This window comes from Bombus affinis, chromosome 1 (assembly GCF_024516045.1).
Source record: "Bombus affinis isolate iyBomAffi1 chromosome 1, iyBomAffi1.2, whole genome shotgun sequence".
NCBI lineage: Eukaryota > Metazoa > Arthropoda > Insecta > Hymenoptera > Apidae > Bombus > Bombus affinis.
Window position 1 is genome coordinate 19,751,186 of NC_066344.1, and position 25,153 is coordinate 19,776,338.

Here is a 25,153-nt window from a genome sequence, read left to right on the forward strand (position 1 = left end):
CATTTCTAAAGCCTTTTTATAACAGCAAGACTTGACTTACGCTAAAGTTATGCTCATATGTACAAGTAGATTTGAAAAGACTTACGAACATTTATGTAAATAAATACTTATGTATAATATTTAGTATTTATAATATTAGTATGAGAGACTTCCGGTGCATTATTAATATTAAATTTAGCATATTAATGTTAATATCAATTAATATCATGATAAGTATTGGTAAATAGTCAACTAAGACCTGAATATAAATAATACCTTCCGTATTATAAAAAAAGAATATTTTTTACTTTTCTATTTTTATTTTTCAGTTTTTTGTTCGTTACTATGGTTAATATGGCTGTTAAATTTTGAAAAAATATTCTTTTTAAACAAAAACGCTGTAGGAGAAAGATTTTTGGCGTCCCACAAAAGCTAAGACATTTCTTTAATATCATTTCGTTTTTCCTATACATATCGACGTGATGATATTTTTTCTGATGTATGTCACGGCACATGATGTTTACATTGCGTGTTGTTTACATTGCTCGTGGTTACTTTTAGTTCGTAATTTAGAGTTAGTTGGCCGATAACAAGTACTGAGTACAAACGTGTATTTCGCAACTTGTATTTCTAAAATGTTGGATCATATATATTTATTATCTCTTTCCAGAATATTGAAAGGTCATAGAACAACGTTTCAGAATTATTGTGGAATGAAATACAAGAGAATGCAGAGAAATGCAATTAATTCCAAATGAAAAATGGTGAGCAAAATATAAGAGAAAGATGATTTATGTCGATAAAAGAATAGGTTTGGGTTAAATTTAGGAAAAAGGAATAAGTATCTTAACTCCTGAATCGTCAAAAATCCTTCTTTTAAACCTTCGTTTATCTACAAAGATTCTATGTTCAGCATTTCAGCCGAATCAGAGCACGGACGTTTACGGAAGTTTCGCCGTTAATATTTACATAAAAATAATCTTAGCCGATATTGCAATAGATAATATAAAAAATGTAATATTAAAAATCAATTTAAAAGAACTTGAAATGCGTACGCTCAAATTATTTATAATCTAGTTAACTTATATATATTTTATCAATATAATTATGAGATTCGAAGATATCTTGCAACCTGATTTGGAATATTATATTCCATCAATACTTGTAATCTAGTGTACACAGAGCTTTTAAGGCTTTGATCATACAGACAGCGACGAACGGCAAGAGCGGGCAAACAAGTGACGACACAGCGGCTGAAAATAAATAAAACTCATGGAATTACATGAAATAAGCTATACAGCAATTGAGCAGCAACGCAGCGATGCGGTGACAGCTCTCGCAGCTCTCTGTATGATCAAGGTCTGAGGCATAAGTATAAAATATCGTTATGAGACATGATCATTTTATGAGTATGTACTTTTAGTGAAGTCGATCACTATTACTACTAAATGACAAAATCATTCGGAGATAAGTTCAATGATAAACGATTCGATGCTTTAATCAAAAATCAAAATCTTTTTATTGCTTGTTTCTCTGTTAGAAGTGGTACACGTAGATAACGTTGATATATTTTTCATGTAATTCTCAATTATCAAAATGAGTTGAAGAATGATTATATATTATTTGCACAGCATCTTTTTTCTATTTTATAATGATTATGCTTATAATATCTCTGTACAGTATAATATCGATATAAAGGTTTTAAAAGTATGCGCCCGAAAATTAAAAATAAATTTTACCTAAATTTTTAATATTAAAGCATTAAGAGAATTTCTTTTCATAACTACCCACAATTTTGAGAACTTATTATAAGTGAAATCTGATTTCATAAGCTTCTATTTTTTTCGAAATTTAACTTAATTTAATTATCTACCGATTCAAAACTTTGTTTATTTTTATGAATTTTACTATTCTCTCTTCGTATCAAATGTACGAGTGCGTTTATATCTTATAACCGGATTCAATGGAATTCTCCGAAAGCAATGTTCATGTAGAAATAAAACAGCCTGAAACATTTCCACCTAAATATACCACACAGCTATATCCATACTCAATCGTAGTGAAGTAATTGTACATTGAAAAGGTTAGTATTTTTACAAGGAAAATATTAACTAGGTTCATTTGCAGTAAATGCTTAAATCATCTGTAGATGTATATTTCTTTAATAGAACCACATTTCTGACCTTTTATACCTATACGTTAAACTACACAAGATTTGAAAAATTAACACATCAGATATTATTCTTGAACGTATTTCCATACAAGAATATATAAGATCTGTCTGGAAATATTTCTTTTAATTATCTTTCCTTATCTTCGATAATAAACGGAATAGAATTTAAATGTTCAATTTAAGTGAGACACCCTAAGTGTGTGACTAGCTTCGTATTTTTAGTAGTAATTCTTATAATGAATTATTTAAAAGATATAAGAAAGGTTATTTATAAGATGTACAATGTAACTGTTCAAATATCGAATTTAAATAATTCCTTGCATTATTTATTACTTATTAATATACACATTTATACATATATTTATATGTATAATGTAATATTTATACATTAAAATATATACAAGTTTCAAGGTATGTTAGTCAATATTGCGATTTGCAATTGTAAAAATATTGAAGCGAATGCGATGCCATTGTACATATGTGTCGAATTAAAGTTTCACATTTAGAGGGTCAAATTTAAAAGTACAACTGTTTCGTATTTCCTCTTTTTAATTATACAGTGTTGTAGCTTCGCTCAGTTTAGCATTAAATTCGAGTAGACGCGGGATACATCATCAATGCTCGTATTACTATTATTGAACAGAGTACTTTACTAGTAAACAAAATTCTACGTTTTTACGTGAAAAAAGGAGATTGTACCATTTGTACCACCTCAGCTTGATATTTTATATTTATCTATTTCATTAAAATGTATCAATAACTTATACAATTATTATATAACTAAACTTATAAAATAAGATTGTATCATTTTTTTATCGCCTTAGCTTGGTACATTATATTTATTTATTTTGTATAAACGTAATAGGGAGGGAGCAGACGATATTAACTTACGTAATTACCTCATAACCATAATATTTAGCAACTTTATTTATATCGTTAAAGACACGCTTCAAATTATTCGTTACATTTAATATAAGATTATTCGGTACGTTTATATATACTTAATTAATTCTAAAGCATCACTTATCATGTTGACAAGGAGCTTCCCAACAAGATGTTACTCATTTTACCAAATCAGTTTTCATTAAATTTAGGAACATTTTGCGATCTTAAGAGTGGGTAATAAAAATAACTTTTATTTTTAAAACGACGATGAACATTATAATAGAACATCTCAGAAGGATTTTCGACATGTATTTAATATCGATCTTATTTAACATGCCATGTTTGTATAATTTTCACTTTCACGTTCCCTAATGTTTTAAGGATGTAACTAAAATATCGACAATTTTATCAGAAGTTCATAATCCGGAATAGGATTCCGGAATTCGACATGCAATAATCGTAGCCTATCAGACTTCAGAGACTCACAAAAATACCGAGTCCCACAGACTGAAAATCTCTTCCTCTGTCACCTTTCGACCTCGGCGTTCAAGTACATCTACAATCTAAAAATATATAATACCTACAAAGTAAAAAATCATATTTCTACGCCAGAATTAGGCGTAATAATTTGAATATAAGATAACGAATCGTTGTTTGCAAGCAATCAATGATATTCAAAACAGTTCTTTACTCAAACAACAAGTCCAAATGTAGGACAAATCTATGGGGCATTAGCACACGACTTATTTGTGAGTAATCACTGACAACTAGTAAATGTTGAAAAACCAATAATTGTAATCAAGATTTTGAACTACATTGTTATATTTTGTTAATAACAGTTATCAATAAACATTAATGTTTGAATTTTGTGATGGTAAGATTTCTTTAATTTGAAAGTAATTGTGACGAAGATTTTCAGTACGACATATCTATTTCGATATTGCTATGGTACTACATTTTATTAGTAGTTTTATTAATATTCTAATAGTAATTGTAATTTTGGTTTTGGATGTAAATAGTCTTCGGAAGTAAAAGAACCTATATGTGTGGTCTTAAAACAAATATTCGGCATAATTATATAATATTTACGTAGGTAAACTTAATTTCTACTCTGATGGTTACATGAAGGGGAAGTGACAAATTATTTGTAATAGAGTTGACGAAGTATTCGAATATATTTAGAAAATATGTACATTTTATACATATATATACATTTCGCAGAGATTATATAAGTATTTAAGCAGTTAATTATATAACTATTATATTAATAATTTCCCATATTCAGTAAGACCATATTTAGCACTTATATCTTTAAAGTGAATATACATGTAAACTCCCTAGAGTTCATGTGGGATAGGGATTCTTTTTGTTTTACGGGTAGCACGACAGGCTTTGTTTCACGGACAGAGCGATCTTCTTTTGTTTTACGGACAACCATTTTTGAGAGGCACGCATTTTCCCAAACGAACGGACAGAGAGTTACATTAGAGACAGACAAGGTTACAGAATAGTTATTTAAGATTTTAAAGACTGAAGAAGAAAGATCGGTAGCTCAGGACGTTGAAAATCGATTCTCGATTTTCAGGTAAACATTGTACAAAACTTGTTATTTCTCATTCATATAATTATTGTTATTTATTGTTATAGACGTATATTAATTGTTGTTTATTTTTGTATTTTATCTAATTACTTTATAATAAAAAAACTCGATTTTCAGACTACAGAATCGATCCCTGAATTATCCCAAGATTTACGATCTTACATACATGCTGCACCTACACTAGTTTTTTATTTTTTAAGTATGTTCGCAATAAATATCTTGTATCTCCTATATACGTTTTTAAGTTGGTTTTACATTTCACCAATATACATGACAGTCATTATCTCATTACCGTGCTAATGAAATCTTGAAACGTTTAATATAACATACACATAAACGTTTTTTAAGTGTTCAAACACTTTTGTGTGCACTAGTAAAGCAAGGTATAAAACTTAAGGTTCTTTTACAAAAAGACATGAAATGGCATTGAATACTCGAACTACTATTTCCTTTATTCCATAATTTCACAACATTTCAATATCATCTGCAAGAAACAATCACGATTAGTTCGATTCGTCGATCAATCGTCTCAATAACGTCCAATCTGATTTGACGAGGCATTTAAATACCGTGGCGAACATCTGTGGAAGTTCACTTTTGCATGCGTTTCTGTTCCCTGAATGTGTTCTCGGTCTTGGTTCCCTCGATTCAAAAAGTAGGCCAATGTGTATCGGGTAGCATGGCAAGAGGCACGAAACGTGGTCGACGATATTTCGTATCACCCTTCTTACACGCATCTCGGCGCCACGTCACTCCTATATATTCGGTGACCGGTCGTATCCGCACGAAAACGAGAACTTTCCCGACGACTATCGGCGCGTACGACTCGCATCGCCGACGATGACATACTTTATCTTCGACGGGGGTCGAATCGTGGGATCGTGGCACGAATTTATTGCAACCGTCCCGTCGATTTCACGAAGGACGGATTAATTGGTTCTCAGTTCCTTCCACGAAAGGATATCGCATTTTCCCTCCTTGTTCCGGAAACTGCTCCTCTGTATTTTGAACGCTATTTATATATTTCAGTCGGCAGTCTGATGAGGAACTCGGTTAATTTTCGGCAAGAAAAATTGATTTTATTGCAAGGTTCTTAACCCTACATAGTTAAAATTTTGTTTGCTGTTTAAGAAGGAAAATTGTAGTTTTTTTAAGTAGGTTTTAACGTCACGTCGCATCAACTCCGCGTACGTATGTACGTTAATAATGACGATAATGAAAACTGAAAATACTGTGGAATTAGATATTATTAGAATTTCTCTAATCTGGAATATAGGATAAAATTCTCTATAATTATATCATTTCAAAAGAATTTGTTTCATGATGAAAATGATTATAATTAATTACAGTTTCTTGTTCTGATTTGAAAAGTATGAAATAGTAACTGTAAATATATTATTTGTCATCCCCTTAATGATATAATATTAGCAGAATACCGCGGTATGATAACAGGTAAATGAAAGAAGCTTTCAAAAATATACATATATGGAATACATTTAAGTTTAATGACGTTTAATGACATTGAATAATGTTCTGTTGTAGTATTATAATTTTTTAAATTTTATTATAATATAGAAACTAATCAAGAGAAACTACATTAAAATTATCATGAAATCAGACCAGAGCGCAAGCTTGTATTTCAGTTATACTATCAAGACGTTATCCTTATAATGTTTTAATATTTGGAATGTCTTGGTAAAAAGGTTTTATAGAGCACGTTAAGAAAGCTTAATTTAACAAAAGTTTATATATAATATTCTTTCTTCAAATAATTATTCTACTATGTTACTATTAAGAACCCAAAAGAATCTTCTTTAAATGAAGATATTTACTTAATTATATAAAAAAAGTACATTTTGGTAGATAAAGTTATAAGAGCTGGGATAATCCCGCCAATAACAATGTGATGTGGTAATAAGTATAAGTCAAAGTATTTGAACTCGCAGGATTTTCTTCATCATTTGATTACCACGTGTCATTAAATAATACTAAATTACTGTATAATTACGGAATGGCATACTATTACATTATTAACTTTTTTATTTTATTGAACTTTGAAATGTATATACATACTGTCACTTAATGTATACACATTATTAAATACGTTTATTAACAATATTATTTACTGTTCTATGTGATTTACCAATCAGTACCCAAAGATTTAATAACAAGTTTGTATAAAACCTAACAAATATGGTTATTATTCCATATTAATGACCCTGGTGGCTGATCACGACGAAATTTGGTGCATATCATTGAATGGGATAATAGATATAAAATATAAAATTTTAGTTTCGGGAAATCATGCGTTCCGAAGATACATGTACGAAGGTCTCAATATATAATAGACCTTTGGTATTATTAGGTAGTGTTTGCGACTGTGTTTTCAACTGACCCAAGTCAATACACATATATCCCTCTTTAAAAAGAACTTGTTGTTTTCTTCCATCATTTAGCATTTTTGAGCTTAATATACATACACCTACATATATTTATCTGTCAGCCATATACATCATTCATACGCATATTGTTACACTAATTGCTGGACATTGTGTCCAATAATAGTGAGAAATCTATTGCGTTATATACGATGTCTCCAAAATCATGGTATAATCGGCCAAATGGTGATTCTACATGTAAACATAAATCGAAAAAGATCGAAAATCGAACATTTTTTAATTAAGGCTTTGTTTTCGAAAAAAATTAAGTTTGAAAACCCGTCAGGTACCTGTGTATTAACTATAAGTTTCAAGGTATGAAACTTCTGTTTTTGCTCGTGTTTGTATTATAAAACGATTCGCGTCCTGTTATTGCTGTTATCTACGTATTCTACGTCTATACTGTACGTACTATATATCTCATTTTACGGACATGCAAATGAATTTCGAAACTCATACGTTATTGAAAGGTCTCAACACTGTAGGAAGAAGGATAATTTCTTACCTAGTGATCAATATGCGACTAATAACCACCGTTTCATTTCGAAGAATACATTCGCATACAGCAATCTAATTACAAGAGTAATATAATATAAAGCATAGCTGGCGTTTCTTTCAATAATAACAATCGACGCAATATGGGGGTGCAATTTCTACTGGAATCGCGGTTAAAATTGCCGCTTGTTTCGGGGTAATAAGTTTAGCGGGGTCGTTCCAGCGGCAATATTTTAAAGAGGCGATCGTGTATCAGAGTATAGCGGTCTCCAACCGCGGCTAATAATATTATTCGCTGCTGATTATTTCAATTATAACCGTGCTTTTCGCAATACACTATTCATGTAACTCAGTCGACGTCTGTAGCGCATGTATACCAATGCGTACAATACAAATTCTGACTGCCTAAGTATAGCAAACGCCAGTATAAATATAGTTAGGCGCTAGCCGATTAATGTTACTCCGCGATCCGCTAAATAGTACTGATCGTAAACAACGTGACTAATGAAAGTTTAATGGCCTCCTTTCGCTCGACAACGCGACATCGAGATTACTTGTTAGTCGATTATTCGTGATTTTATATGAATCGAATCGGTGCTACTGGAATTATTGTCGATCTTAATGGGGGAAATATGGTCAAAGTAAAGTAGTACTGGAAAGTCTTATAACACACATAGTAACATTTTATACAGATATAGAGACTGATGAGAATCGACGAAATATTTAAACAATATATTCATTACGTTACATATAATTGTTATATGTATTACTGAAAAATTATATTTATTTAACTCACAAAGTTGTGGGCTTCGTGATAAATATTTTTATAGAACCCGTTAATTTTCATTCAACAATAAGTCATCATATAGATCGTTTTTTATAATATTACATTTGAGTAATGATCATTTAAGGATTTGGGTGAGACGTACTCAAATATCCTAAATTGTAGAAACATGGACAAGTGTATGCTCGTAGATTTTTAGTCAAATTTTGACGCTTTTTCCAAGAACATTCGAAAACAGATAATATTAAATTAATCTATTGTAATATTATTGAGGGAACTATCATAATACCATTAGGTTGTAACATATAACATGTTAAGTTTTGTTTTAATTTTGAACAAAAACTTATTTTGTTGATAGTAATATTTAATAATTTAATATCAGAGACATAGTAATGACATAGATACATGATTCAACTATACGAAATTGATCAATTTTACTGCCCATATGTACGTATTTTATAGAAGACAATTCTGATAATAAATCATCAAGATACTTATATAAGATAAGAAAGAAAATGATGTATCACACGTATTTATTACCAAAACTTTTTTCGCAGTGTGCGATATAGGAAATTATATAAGATAAATCCAGTACAAAATACGAGTAGACATAAGGCGCTACAATATTAAAGGACTACTAAAAAATACCAAAACCTTTCACAAATCCGAATGAAACTTCAATTTCCTGTGAGGAAGATCGATTATATTGGTAATTCAGTCGTATACACGCATTAATGATAAAACTTTGAGTCGTTCAACGAGTATCATGGTCCCCTCCGTGAATAGAACCATATCGAGCCGAAGGACAACATTGTATTAGTCGCATGATAGAAGTCGCATGAATTAAAGGAAGGGTGACGCTGATAGAAAGAAAGGAAGGGAGAGAGAAGAAGAAAAACATAGGACACGTGAACACGTGTAGGTTTAGACGTAAACGAAAAGGCGTGAACGCGGATTGGATAATGAGAATAAACGCCTCCTTAAACACGGCCTGCCGTGACAACTATTAGACACTCAATCTTGAATAATTCATTGAAAACGCACGCTCGATTAAACAACTCCACAAGCCCGGTTGCCCCTCGCAAGAACGAGCGTCGTCGCCCTCCGATTCTCCATTATTTCCCTCCGTGCTGGAGACGTCGCGACGATACTTGAGATACTTTACGCAGACGAATCGTTAAAGGCTTGATTTCCTATGTGTGTCCGACGCGTGAATCTACGTCAAACGCAGTCTTACTCCGCATTTGTACTTTGTACCATCACAATGGAGAATCATGCTTTTCTTTTGGCCGCATGTCGGGTAATTCGGGTATAAATAAGGCTGCGCGACAGGCGCATTGGACACACATAGAAGATCTCACCTTTAGTCTCGAGGCGATAGCCTTTAATTTTTGGGCAAAAAAGAAACTTTATTTAAAACTTTAAAAGCAGTTTTCCTTATAGTCTAAAAAAGATTTAGATCTGAGAGGATTGAGGATAAATATTGTCTATTAGTGATAGTAAACATTTGTATTAGCAATATTCTATTTTGTAACTTTCTTTTTTTTTTTAGACAATTTATATTGTTGAATTTCTTTTTTTAATATCTTGATTATGAAAGAAAATTGCAAGGATTTCTCTAATATTCTTTTCATTGCTATTTCTTATATCATTTAGATCCTACAATTTTTTAAAGTTCTACGAGATAGATAATTGTGCGAGATAACTATAACAAACAATTTTATTTTAAATCATGGAAAGTACTTTTGCGCTTCTGAATCGTGTAATGGATTTCCATAAGTTATTTATTATTCTAATTTATTTTTTATATGTAATATAAACTTGATGGAATTTTTTTATAAATAATTGTACTCAATTTTCTATTTTCTCTTGACAACATGATATACTATTTGAGAATGTCTTTTACTATTATATGGTTCAATGATATGTGATTCAAATTATATAAAATTAATAGCCACACACAAAGTAAAATATCCTGATATTATACAAACACTTGGAAAACTTTCAATTTCATGTACAAAATATAAACATTAGCTCTCGATCGTTATTACAGAAACAGATACATTTTATAATTTTATTCCTTTTAGTTTGCAAAAAAATTAGAAAGTTTCAATTTATAAAATACAAAGGGATACAAGTTGAAATCGTGTTACAGAATGAAAACAGATCCCTGCAGGTATCTTCACGTGTACAATGTTAGTGGAAGTTGAATATCACCATCAATCTATGTACATTAAATATATAATGTTTTTCAAACTTCAATTTAAATGTTGTATCTGGTATTACAAAGATAATAAATAGTATGAAGAGTACTAATTATTAAAACATTTAATAATTTTAATTGAATGTAGTAGTTCACACAAATAGGATATAAGAAAGTTATATTATACATCAAATTAGATCGACTAATCGAATAACGAAATTCTATAATTTACTTTCAAGAAATCATATCCACGATATTATAACGAACTAATTCATATCATCCTGAATCCTCCATATCTTTTTCTAACATAATGGTTATTTTGTACTACAGGTTTTTCTATAATTATAACATCAGCATCGTGTATTTATATTTACAATCACCATTGAGTTTGTCTTAATAAGGAAATCAATGAAAACGATCGTCCTCTAAAGCAAGGAATTTGATCAAAAAGAATTACCATGTTCTTACCAAAACCTTAATAAAATAAAAAAAAACAAAATGTTTCTTTACATGCTGAGTTTTATCTCGACGAATTTTTTTTTACTTATCCTTGTACTGTTTTTCTACCATTTTTTCCATACCATGCTCTTCCTGGTTGTTTCTTTTTTTATATATATATCATATTTCATCCCCTTTCTTCCTTTTTAGTCTGTCTCTTATTTTAATACACGTACATACATCCTTTTTCTTTACAATCAGTGACTGTTCTACACAATATGCATTTGTCAATATATTCATCGCCTCAATTTCTCCTTTCAATTCTTTTTTCACCTTTTATTTCTTTCTTAACTCATATTTGTTTCTCCTTTCCCCTTTATTATTTATCCACCAATTTTTATCACTATTCATACTACTACGTTCACATCTTCCATTTTCCTTTTTATTTCTCTTTTCTCATGTTCTTTTTACTCTCTTTACCATTGCCTTTTCTCGAATATTTACCGCGAATAAAATACAAAAATATTTGTACTATGTAAATATATGTATTAGGACACTTACTTTTCCTTTATTCAGTATTTGAAACATCAAGCGAGGTTTGCTTTAACTGTAGAAGTTTCGACAATATTTGTATAGATAAACAGCACATAATTACAATAGATTATAGTATTTGTATAGACAAAAAGCACATTATTGATAGTTTGAAATTTTTGGATTACAGTTCTTTAAAAAGTTATATGCGATATACTGAACGCACCAGTATACACAATATTTTTTTAGATGATTGTGATTACTATGTTTAGAAAGAAATGAGGTTTACTTCTACTCATTACATTTATTATGAAACGATAATAAGTTTTTCTTACAATATATTATATTGAGACAATATGAGACACATATAACGTGACGAAAATTACAAATTGATAATAGATAGAACGCAAATATTTATGCAAATTCATATTTCTATGAATATAATTAAAAAAAGAGACCTACAGTAGATGGAAAATTGTGTTACATATTAGGTACTATAAGAAGCGCTATTATATTTTGAATATTTTATATACTAAAATTCAAATATATACAAATACGCAATCTTTATTAATAATTTCCAAATTACATTTGGAAATGTAAACAGTGAAAAGCATCCAATTTATTCTAATTGTGTAAGTATTAAATTGTTCAGATAGTTTATAATGTTTTTAATGACTGATAAAAGTATTTCGTTGTGTATTTCTTGAGATTGAATGAAAATTATTACAAGTTTCTCGAGAGGAATGGAAATTGTACTTATGTGCAATCGGTATCAACACCTAGTTATACAGTAAGTATAGAAACTAAACAAAAGCACACGAAATAATAAACAACGTGATTATACTAGATTTAATGTATCGACAAAAAGCTTGCAAAAGCTGTTCTTCTTTAACTTTTATTATCATGTATTGTGCAACTCGCTATCATTTATTCTGATCATTCTAGAACTTTTTAATATGAAACAATTTGAAGCTTCAAAGATCTTCGAAAACTGCTTGACGAAATTCACTTTCAGAAAATTTCAAGAATTTGAAAAAAGACATAAAAGTGTATGATTGTTATTAAAATACATTGTACTTAAATTTTTCTTAAATTTCCTTCTAAACTATCCGAATAATTACGAATATCACAGAAAAAAGTAAAAGGGAGAAGAAGATCATCTTTTCAGAAATGTTATCAGTTAACGCAACAAAATATTAGTATTATTTACGAAATTATCACAGTGATTATTACATTCTGTATTCCTTCTCCAAAACTTATAAGAATACCTACCTAGTACTGTCATACCAACTATCCAAAAAGGAAAAAGAAAAAAGGAAGTAGGAAAGGCAACACGGTAAAAGATTAAAAAAGGGAGTAATAAATGGATCGCATTGTTCATGAATCCGGCCGAAATAATTACGTTACCTGCGACCCAGATTGCAAAGACAGACGTTGTAAAAAAAAAAGGAAATTAATAAAAACAAGTAAACAAGACTTCTATTTTCCCGTTCTCAATCAGTGAACATCCTATAAAAGAAATGCGATTGTTGCGTGTTCCCCTCTTCCCCAATCGCGGAAACGTACGGGTTACATAAACGCACATACTCGGTCATTTGTACAATCCCTGCGCCTCTCTTCCGTCTCGATTTAATCGAGGCTTTTTTCCACCAAGTCAGGCGGATCACGACATTTTCTGTCTGCAAGAATGCGTGCTTACCGGCATTCCTTATTGGTATTACGGAGGAATCGTCGAGGTCGCCTGGTTCGAGTACCACTCCCACAGGGGACATAGGGGAACAGGTACAGAAGGCAGTGTTAGAAGGTGCGGAGAAACGAGTATTGAGAGGGAGCCTACCTTGGCGGACATTTCTAGCGACGAAAGAGGTACTGGTCGGTTATCTAGACGCGAAAAGAGGAACGTGATCGACTGATCGATACAGACTGTATCGCGTTGTAGCTCGTCCAGAAGTGGGTTAACAGTCCTTTACCGTATATATGGGACACGGGCACATGACCAAACGTTGCGCAGAAGTAAATCAAAAGTTTTTTCTCCCTAGGGCTGTAATGTAGTTCTATCGTTACTACCGGTTTGCTTGAGTTATCGTCCTCTTGCTGTTACATTCACCGGTTCTTCAGGATCGCCATTGCCTCATGGGTTGCAACCCTTTAATCCATTCCACTTAATACCTCCTGCCATCAGCTCAATGTTTGAGAACCGAATTATATAAGAACGAAACAATTTCCGTTTATTATATTATTATTACACTATTTTATATATTATGTTATATATCATTACATTATTTGTTCAGAAAGCATACTAACTAATTGTATAAATTAAAAAACAGAAAAAGATAATGACGTTGCAAATACTATTTTTTAAAATTTATCTTAGAATTTGCTATCATTTATATCATCTTGAAATAAATGAACTTATGAAAGTAAGTGATGCTTATATTGGTTTTTTAGAGGCTCATATATATAGATATATGTACTAAATGCAAATGCACGTTTACATTTTTAGTATTTTGATGATGATGCGAAAGAGTAGTTACGGGACGAATTCGTCCTTTTTGACTTTAACTAAAAAAATTGATAACTTGTACAGTGAAATGTGATATAAACTAATTAAAAAGATTACGATAGCTGTTGGTTGACTGCTTGACTTGTTGTTATCATATAATTTTCACATTTGACGTGTAATTTATTGTGGAATTTATCAGGTGAGAATATTTCTGAAAAAAAAAAGAAAATTTCTCAATGCAAAGGATTTAGAAGACTTACGTGGCGTTGAGGACATCGTGTTCTCATAACTGTTATTCCAAAATAAGGGGTTAACCATTTTTCAGTCATCGAATATGACAAATTCCAAATCACTTTAGTTTTAACTGGGAAAAAGACATTCAATGTTTTAATGCACTGCATACTAACTTAATTTTTATCACAGGTGAAATTTTATGTTATGCGAATTTTACCTTAATATCATTGTCCTGTAATAATACCATTGCAATGTTGCTAATCTTTTTGCTTTTAGCCTAATATTAAATATAATGATAATAAAAATTACATTTATTTGACTTTACTACTTTCTAAAATAAAAAGAAATTAGTAGAATGGAATTTTTCTCCTGATATAATTAACATGATTTCCTCTGTTGATAGCCTGTAAGGATTAATTTGGTATCTGTTGTCTCAGAATTACTTATTTGAATAGCAGAAAATTATCAATGTATATATTTCATTAACAAGATTATGACATAAAATCATTATTACATATCGTTTATAATTCAGACTTAGCGAGTTCATTGTAAATAGTCTTTACTTATATTACTCAATAATCAGTATTATGAATTATGTGATAAACTATGGTTCAGATAAATCATGAATGTGTTTAGTATGTAATACATTAAGAGAACTTTAGAATACAATTGAGATGAGAAATCATGCATTTAAGAAATGTTCTACCTAAAGGATGCAATAGGGTTAAGTTGTGGTTCACTTGTCATGCATTCTTTAAGGGGTATATCAACTGAGGGGTTTTTTATCGAAGCCGATCGAAGATTCCTTCAACGGGAAACTATGTTTTTATACGGCGTAGAACGCGTACGATAAATAGATAATTGCGAAGATGTAATTGCAACCAGGAAGATACTTTATTGGAGGAGGTAAATACTTTTTAGGGAAGAGTAATTCCGGTATGGCATTTAAATGTTGTTTTGGAATATGACGATAATAATATGAATTGTAAATGATAAAATTACTATTTAGAGGAAGCTGTAAGTTTTGTCTTAAATTATTGTACATTAAATTATATTATCAAAAAGTTGTTCAAAATTCTTGAAGTAAAATAACTATGTTAACATACGTGTATTTCTTGATTCCTCCGTCTTATATAAGAAATTCAAAATTTCATTGAAAAATGCCAGAAATGATGAAATGTAAATGATAAAACTACACCGAGAAACATGTAACTATTCGAAAAAATCGAGTTATTGTTCTTTTTAATAATAACAGCATTTATTATATAGTCAGTTAACTATTTCTTATTGAAATATCGCAGCAATGTAAAGATTAAATATCAATCAATTTTTAAAGGCTGAAATAATTAACAATATTTACTTAAAATTCAACACGTATGATGAACTAAAAAATTAAAATTAATAAAAAAGTTTCATTTATATTATGAAAAATTGCTTAGTATGGTTTGAACTAAAATATGTAATTATATATATTTCTCGATGCTTTCATTCCACAGAAATTTTATAGTATATAGTTAGATCATCTACCAGAAAGATTAAGGTTAATAACAGAATACTCTGCTTATATAACGAGGCAATAGAAAAGTACAGATTATATAAAGGAAGAAATCAGTATGCTGGAAACTAAGAAAATGTAGAATCAATTGATTACATTTAAATGAACTTAAAAACCTTTGTCGAATGTTCAAAATTAGATGCACCAGATGTTCTTTGTATCGTAAAGGCATTTAGCGGTTTCATACAAATCCTCATTTGATTATTAGAAATAATAGACAAATTTTGCTCCACAAATCACGTACAATAAATCACGCTTTTGATAGTATAGTAACTGTGTAAATGAATATAATGTGAAATGCCTATTCAAAAATATATTGTTTTTTGTTTTATCGTTATGCCTTTATATCTTCTTTTACATTTGAAACATCATTATGTTGAAGAAGAAATTTTCGTTACTGTTAATGAGTGTTCTTATGAATATGTTCAATATCTTATGTTCAATATGAATGAGAAGGAAAAGAAAAAGAAAAGAAGAATCATGAATGAAAGGTCAATGTTGCAACGATAGATCTCGTAACTGGAAGATCTCGTAACATGGGGTCCGAATGAGAATTCAATTAATTCCAAGATCGAACAGGACATATATAATTAACCAAAATTTAGACTGGAATTTTTTGATGAACTAAAAACATCACAAAACGAAAAAGCGTGTAAAGAAAGTGTCAGATGAGGATTCATCGACATGAATCCGAAGAGCAGCAGGTAATCGTTGTTCAACAGCTTGGAACAAGGAAAGAACGATCGGTTTTTAGCGATCGAGAGGCTGCAGAGAAAATTGCACAGAGTGATTGATCATTAGAAGAAGCTGAAAGTTTCGGTGAACGATCGAACGATGTAGCGTTATTTCGAAATCACGCGGTACATGAGTCTAATTGAACGACTGACTTCCTGCGGCCTCGCGTTAACGGTTAACAGATTTCGGATCCTGACGTGACTCGCGACCGACAATCCGAAACGAAGCGTCGACCAATTTTCCTCGCGTTGCAAAGTTCGAAGTGGGAGCAAAAAGAGCATGCTCGGTGAAAAAGAGCAAGACGAAAGGACAGAGTAGGAGTGTGGAGCCAGTTGGAATGAGATATGTAAAGACAAAGATAGATATCGAAAAAAGAGAAACATCGAGAGCGGAGACGAGACGGAGACACGGTGGAAAGAACGGGAAAACAGAGAGAGAGGGAGAGAGGGGGCGGAGAGAGAGAGAGAGGGAGAGAGAACAGGAGAGAAATGGAGTCGCTAGGTCGAAGTGGCGCGTAGGTAAAGGACGCGGGGGAGAGAGACGAAGAGGAAGGAGGTTGTCTAACAAGGATAGGTGGTGAGGGAAGAAGTCCCCCGGAGCTCTCCTCCACCAACTTTATAATTCTTGCGACGCTTTTGGGGAATGAGATTGTCGGCGTAGGAGTAGGGGTACAAAGGGGAGGTTTAAGGTAGTCTGCTGGCGCCAGTGACGTCTGCCGAATAGCTGCTGACTTCCAGACTCCTGCAGTTTCGGCTAAGTGGTTCCCTTTTGCCCCACTTGAACGTCTGTACACCTTCGACCCGCCTCCCCTTGTACCTATCCACTGTGAAGAATCACCGATTTTTATCGATTCATAACAATACTGCTTCAATTCACGTTTGTAAGTACTAGTGCACCGATAATATTGTAAGGAATGAAATTTGCTTTGAAGCATGGACCGACTAGAAATAATACATATACACTGATTCATCAAAATATTTGATGATAGAACATTTTTGTGGTCATATTGTACGTGTTAAATATAACACTTTGAAATTTCACTACAATGAGACACGACGACCACGATTGTGGTCTAAAATTTGAAACCAATCTGGGAATGTATATGGGAATCATAAAATATTTATTGCAAACGTAAATTTAGAAAAAAATTAGTGTAGTATTTTTTTATATATCTTAATAGCTAAATAATTAATAAGCTGAGGATAGCGAACTCCTTTAATAACAAGAACGCTCGATAATATTTAATGCTAATACATATGCATGCCAGTTTCTTTATTCCTGAAATATGAAATTAGGATTCACTATAAATACAATGATTTAGTTTAGATATAATTGTGCAAAACTAAAGATTGAGAATACGAGAAAAGCAGTGTTTTTGTACAATAGATAAAAAGGAATCTTATTATTATTGCTAAATTGAATAAAGACTGTTGTTTCCTTATAGTATAATGTGCATAATATTTTCATCTTTAATGCTACAAAAGCCTAAAAAAGACTACAATGTGAAAAAGACACATTCACTCCTACACCAATTTGACTGTTATCAATCATATCTAAAATTCTAGAAAAAATCATCCACAAAAGATTGAAAACAATTGTAACAGAAAAGAAATTTATTACTCATGCTACAACTCAACAAGTGCTCAGAGTTAATAATATCTTGGCAGGTGTGGAGAATAAAATGTACTGTATAGTAGTATTCCTTGACATTGAGAAACCTTTTATACGATCTGACATCAAGATTTACCATACAAAATAGCAACGAACTTCCCACTGCCCTACTACCGCCTACTCAAATCGTACTTAATCAATAGAACCTTCATAGCACAAATCCAAGACGGAAGTAGTAGCAAGGATTCTCCAAGGCAGAATGCTAAGACCAATTCTCTATGTACCATATATATACAGATATGTCTACTACCCATGAAATTAGTCTCTCAATATTTGCTGACGACACGTCCATCTTAGTACTCTGCGAAAGCGCAACAACAGCATCAAAAATACTTCAAGACACACTGGATAAGATACAAGAATATTAAAAAAAATGGAAGATAAAAGTTAAGAAGGAAAAATCTAACCATATCACATTCATATTGAAAAAGCAGATACCCTCCGGTTACGCTAAACGATAAGAATATACCATAATCGAAAGTAGTAAAATATCTCGGAATATACATACCTAGACAAGAGACTGACATGTAAACAGTACATACAAAAGAAGATAGAGCAAATGAAAACAACAAGAGAACACGTGTATTGGCTTACAAAAAGACACTCGCAGCTAAATTCTAAAAACAAACTATTAATATCAGAGTTGTCATAAAACCCATCGAGGACTTCGAACAACAGTTAATAGCCACATTAAAAAAGTAGAATCACTGCAGTCGATAATACTTTGTACATCTATGAATGCGTCGTGGTATGTTCGTAACGATGACCTCGGAAAAGACCTAGGTACTAAAACAGTCAAAAAAGAAATAGAATGCTTTGTAAACAAATTTAAAGCTTGACTGGAAAATCATCTAAATAGCCTATTTAGTAAACTGTACACATTAAATTTAGAGTGCGGAAAGCATAATACCCAAATGACCTGTCCATTACACAGTAATTTAATATTGCTAGCAACAGACTCAAACCCAGACACTGCCCAATGAGACAATCAAACGATCATATATCCTACAGCTTAAAACATTTCGCGTTAATTTTTGAGAAAATTGAAACATGAAAAATCATTTAAATCATTCCCCAATTTCACCCAGCAAAATAATTTCACTCCTCGCCGTCTAAAATGTTCTTAATACAATCGCCAGCATGTATCAGAAAATAATCAGAACGGTCGTATAGACACTGATTTTCCTAATTTCAAATTTTATCCTACACGCGAAGCGATAAATGAAATGGTGCTGTATGAAAAATTTGTATGATATCAACAAGGGTCGCAAGAAATGAAACTGTGCCCTTTTGCCAACAAGGTCTTTCCGTTCTGCTTTGTCAGTGTACTTCGCAGTTTGTACTCTAAGAGTTAATTTGCCTGTGATTGCCGAAGAAAAGAAAAGATTACGGGATCCATTGGGTCAGGCAAGCCCCGCGAATTTAATCTGTAACCAGAGAGAGGATAAATTTGTCGGTACGACAAGCTAAGCTGCGAATAGTTATGAAGTTGAGTCAAACGCAGGAAAACAAAAACGAACAATGCAAAAAGAACATCGATCCGGAACTAACGGAAAACGGCATTCGCGTTTCATACACCGAACAAACTGTAGGAATGCCGGAGGCGCTAATATGCCAGGGCGTAACAGAGGGGGGGTAGTGTGTTTTTTCGCCACGTCCACTGCTGAAAAATATTTTGCTGAAAGCTAATATCTATCCGGTCCGATATTCATCCGTGTAAATACTATCCACGTTCGTAGAGGCAACAAAGTAGCCTCTTCTGGTTTGCCGAATCTGCCGTAGAGTTCAGAAAAATGAACGCGATTCCGCATGCGTCTATGTATCACCATATTTTTCCAGACAGAACACGGCAATGATAAAACATGTGTTACAATCGGCATGATAACGCAGTTTCGGCTACTCAACTTGCTATTTCCCTTTTTTCTTCTTTGTTTCATTTTTTCTTCTTTAGGCAGTGTAACTTTCATTTGACGAATCACAATTACTTAGAAGAATACAACGAAATGTATACAAGCGTGTGAAAATAAGCTCGAACATTTATATGCACCTTTTACGAAGATACTATATTATATGAAACATTTTTAATTTTTATTAGCACGGCTGCGGGGTATCGTGATTAGATTGATAAAGTTTGAAATAAATTTGAGAAAATATACAAGAATTTCAAGATACCTAGTGCAGGTATACATTTCGCAGAGGTCACAAAAGTATTTAAACAGGCAACTATTTATTACATTAATAATTTCCAATATTATTATTCATAATTCCAAGTGAAACCACATTTGCACTTATTATTTACACTCCTCAACACAGTCGTCCTATAACTTGATATTTTTATAACACGGTTTTGACACAACACGGAACGAATTAACCGTGTTATAGAAGGATTGACTATATATGTTTGCATTAAATATCTTGTAATTTCAGGTTTGTTTTTATGACAGTTTGATTTAACCCGACAATGTCATCATGACAGTCGTATTACATTATAGCGCTATTGAAATTTTAAAACGTCTTATATAACATCTCCAATATGGAGATAAAGGCTTTTTATGGTAAATGTTCAGAAACTTTTGCAAGCTGGTGTCTGTGATTTATGTGGACTACTAGAAATTGCCAACTTAAGTTAGACTTTGATAAGTCAAATGAGAATGTTTTTATGAGAAGGATTCTTATAAGTTTAATTTTTGAATATTATAATATTTCACAGAAAGAAACCGTTTGTGTATAACAATAATATAGTACTTGACCCTTTTGTATGTAACTATGTTTATTTCTAAGATGGATTTTAGATATCTTCGTTGGTCTAGAATTTGCAAATATGTTTTTTGATGTATTGTACAATGACAACAGAAGTGAATTGTAAATGTGAATATGATTGTGAAGTGAATTATGATTGTGAATAGAAATAGACGTATAAATGTGTTTTAAACTGTAGTGTTAATAACCTTTGTTAATGTAATATTAATGTTAATAACTTTCCTTAGCTGGGTTATAAAATAAAAAAAGGGATTTATTTTTAACCAGAATTAACATTTGAAATATATTTCTCTGTTTTACAAAAATATCGAATGAATTAATCTGATCATATACATAAGTTATGTTGTGAATTCCATGTGTATTCTATGTGTATTATAATGCATTTACTAATATAATATTATTTAATAATAATTTGACATTCGCATCTACCTTTTTAGTATTAATATACATAATATAAATGTTATATTTCTAACTTCTTACTTTATTTTCTTATTTTGCAACGTGTTTCTATTTTATTTTCTAGTACTGGAAATTATATATTAAAAGATATAATGTTAATTTTATTAGTTAATTTTTAGAATTGCAAATTAACGTTCAAGGATTCACTGTCCTTTCCTAAAGACATTGTAAATTCGACCATTAAAATAATGTATGCATTAAACAAATATGAATTCGCATCTATTGCTATAACCGAAGAAATTGCATTGCATTATGAAAGCACGAACTGCGCCTAGAAATTGCTAAACTTTTAAATTAAAACCATAAGTTAATGCGTTATTTTAAGAACGCCTAATACATTAATGCAATATGCATTAATATCGTTGAGTCAAATAGCACTTGTGGCCAAGTTTCAATGAATTCCTAAAAAAGCTGAACACTCAGAACTGCCTACGACTTTTCATCACTGAAACGAAACTTTTAGCGAATTACTTTTCCTGTTCTGTTACTTCAGAAGGATAGTAATATGAAATTTTGATTTCTAAATCACGGTAAATCAATTACCAAACGGTTGTAAAATTTTATTTAACAATAAACAATATTCTTTTTTTTCACTTTCTTTCTCTTTCTTATACAGTAAAACTCCATTTATCTGAATTTGTCCAAACAATTCATATAATTGGAATTCACATAATAGGAGCTCACTAATTATCCCCACTACCTACAATTTTTCGTTCATATAACAGGAGTTCAGGTTCAGAGAAACGAATTCATCCAGCAAAAATTCTGTAAATCGGCTATTAATGAAAATTTTGTTTAGATAAATTGAATTCTATTGTACTATATATCACTTTATATCGATATATGTATTTTCCTGACAAAATTTAATTATGAACTATATTGGATGAGTAAAAGTACTCAATGCTTTTATTATACATATAATCATTCATTTTACCCGTAATTACTTTTATCCTTAAAACATAATTAGCTTGAAAAATAGTTAAATAAAATCATTTTCATAAGAACAAAATAAAAAATCCAAATATATGTAAAATAAGATTGAAATAGGCCCAAGATTTGAAATTTTATAAGTATTAACTTTTTCATACTAATGATATGTTATGTGTAACATGTCATTAGATATGAAATCATAGATAAATCATAGAAAAGTCGTATTCGTTCGAATCAAATATAACGAACGATATCCTAAGGTCCATCTGCTTTTATTTGAAGACAAAGCAACAAATAAAATCATACCACATTTTCAATTTATTTTCATACAGTGAATTAAACTTTATTGTATTTAAAGCTTAATCATTTTTTGAATGCAATCATTTCAACACGATAACTCAGATCTTAAATTATTCTCTTTAATCAAAATCTACTGAAACGTATGCGACAGGAAAAATAATTTGTTTATTTTAGTTCTTTCATTATTTGTCTTCAATCGAATGATTTTTTATTCCAATATTATACCTGAATAAATATATTCAGAATTAACTGCGCAAATAATTTTTGAAATATACGAAACGAGAGCGTATAATACGGATCACGAGGGCGAATACTGCGAAAGCTGTAACACGTTCAATTAGAATAATGGCACTTTTGTAATATCATATGCGACGTTTAAAATTCGTGTGTAAAAGTATTACGTATTATTAGGTAAAAAAGTATATTGATACAACTTAGTTTTGGTATAAATCGAATTCACTTCCAATATGTTAACTTTAGGATACAAATAGCCAAATAATCTATCAATATTATAATTTAATACTCAAAATAATTAATCCTTAATTTTATGAAACAAGTTTGTTTACTTAAAATAGATATTAAAATATTTAAAAATTAAACTTGTAATATTTTTATTAAATGTAGATTTTATTTAGTGTATATTTTATATAGGATTAGTGCTAATGTTTTATTATTTTTTATTATTATTTTGTATTCACACTTGAAAGAGTAGTACATCCTTTTCAGTCTTCTGTCATTATCCTTCGTAATATTATTTCACACCTACATTCATAATTTAACATGTCCACGCGGTCTACAAATCGCGAAAGACACATTTTCTTAATTTTAATTATTCTTATAATTTACCAAAGTTTCATAATAATTACCACCTATAGTAATTTATTTATGGATAAACTGATAAGAAAGACGAACAATGAACTAGCGATTATATGGGAAACAATGGAAACAGGCAGTTCTTCCTGACATACAAAATGTTATGTAGAAGTGGGCACCAGGTGATTGCTTATGAAAAGAAACTAAGAAAAAAATATAGAACAAAATTTTGTTCTCTGAAATTTGGTTTTTGAGAAATTCAAGTTTGAAAATTTGTTAAGTATGCTTATACTTGGCTAACTACCGACTGGGTATGAGTAAACAATTAATAGGATGTTATTGTAGATAAGAAAATAAATAAAAAATGTAGGAATCGCAAACAAAATAATAAAGGTTGTCTTTTTACAAAGTTTGTATCTGTCTGCAATTCAATTTTCATAAATTTAAACAATGCGTTTTGTAGATTTATGTCAATTATACTTACATGTTGAAAATTTCATCGAAATCGGTTAACGTTGTTATGAACTAGAGTTATTAAAAATGCTGAAAATTGCAGTTTTTCACGACTTTCGGTTTAGAACTGTAATAAATTTAAATTCTTAAGTATTTCGATACCTACTTATTTCTGTATCAATCGGTTTCGATGAAATTTTCAGTATGTATACAACTAACACTAGTCAACAAAACGTATTGTTTAAATTTTCAGGTTCAAATAAAAAGGTTGTAAAATGTAATTTTTTTACTATTATTTTTATTATTATCTTTGCTATTTTCTTTGCGATTCCGACTAATTATAGTTTTTTCAAAATTATTCTTACACATGGTCTAGTAAACTAATCCTTTTAAGTTCTCAAAGAAGCTCAAATCGTTCGGTCCAATCTTTAAAAAAGTTATTCTGTTTTAAACAATGGCCAAATAGCCAAATATGAGTGCAAGTAGCGGCATATCAATATACAGGATGTCTCATTTGAATCTTCCAAAGCAGATATCTCGAAAAATACGAGAAATATAATAAATTGTTTCAAACGATAGTTATGGCACATTGAGCGGCACAGATTGTACTGTCACGTATTTGACCTTGTGATGACACTAAAATCTTTCATAGAGTAACTTTGAATTTTTAAATTGGAACCTATATTTTTAAGTATAATATATCATCTTGCGGTTGACGTCGTATATTTTTAGAACTCTACCTAAATACAAATTTGAAATACCGCCGATATTAGGGCAATAATATATACATTGCAAAATGATTACGCGTTCGGACCTTGTACATCATATTGGCTCTAAAGAGAGCAGATTTTGTTTGTATGTGTGTGTTTCACTGCACTGATATGGTTTCTATTGTAAAAGCTATTTGAATTCTCGGCCATTGAGATCATCTCGATCACATTCTCATTAGTGCACAAGTTTATCCGTTTTCATTTGGTAGATTGTTTTATATGGGGCTATTTAAAACCCTTTGAGTGCTGAATACTCGCGGTCTATGCGGTCTGTACGGACGTGTCTAGCGCTGACGATCGCTGTGGACGGAATACTTTTTCGTTAGACTGAACTCTGTTGATTGACTATTCAAGGCGCAAATCGTAATAAATTATAGTAATTCTTTTTCACGAGATTAAATGATTCAAGAGCATTATTTTTTAGTTATTTTTAATTATTTATTA

The 25,153-nt window shown here is 31.0% G+C and overlaps 1 protein-coding gene across 3 annotated transcripts in view; it reads right to left on the minus strand.

Moving 5' to 3' along the window:
* Nucleotides 1-25,153, minus strand: part of LOC126917799 (forkhead box protein O) — a 339,440-nt gene that overhangs the window by 76,463 nt on the left and 237,824 nt on the right. The window contains exon 8 of one of the 3 annotated variants that reach the window (XR_007711066.1): nucleotides 11,542-14,240. The exons of the other annotated variants lie outside the window; for them this stretch is intronic. The gene's annotated coding sequence lies outside the window, so the exon portion shown is untranslated. Of the gene's footprint in view, nucleotides 1-11,541; nucleotides 14,241-25,153 lie in introns of those variants that run through there. 3 annotated transcript variants of the gene reach the window in all.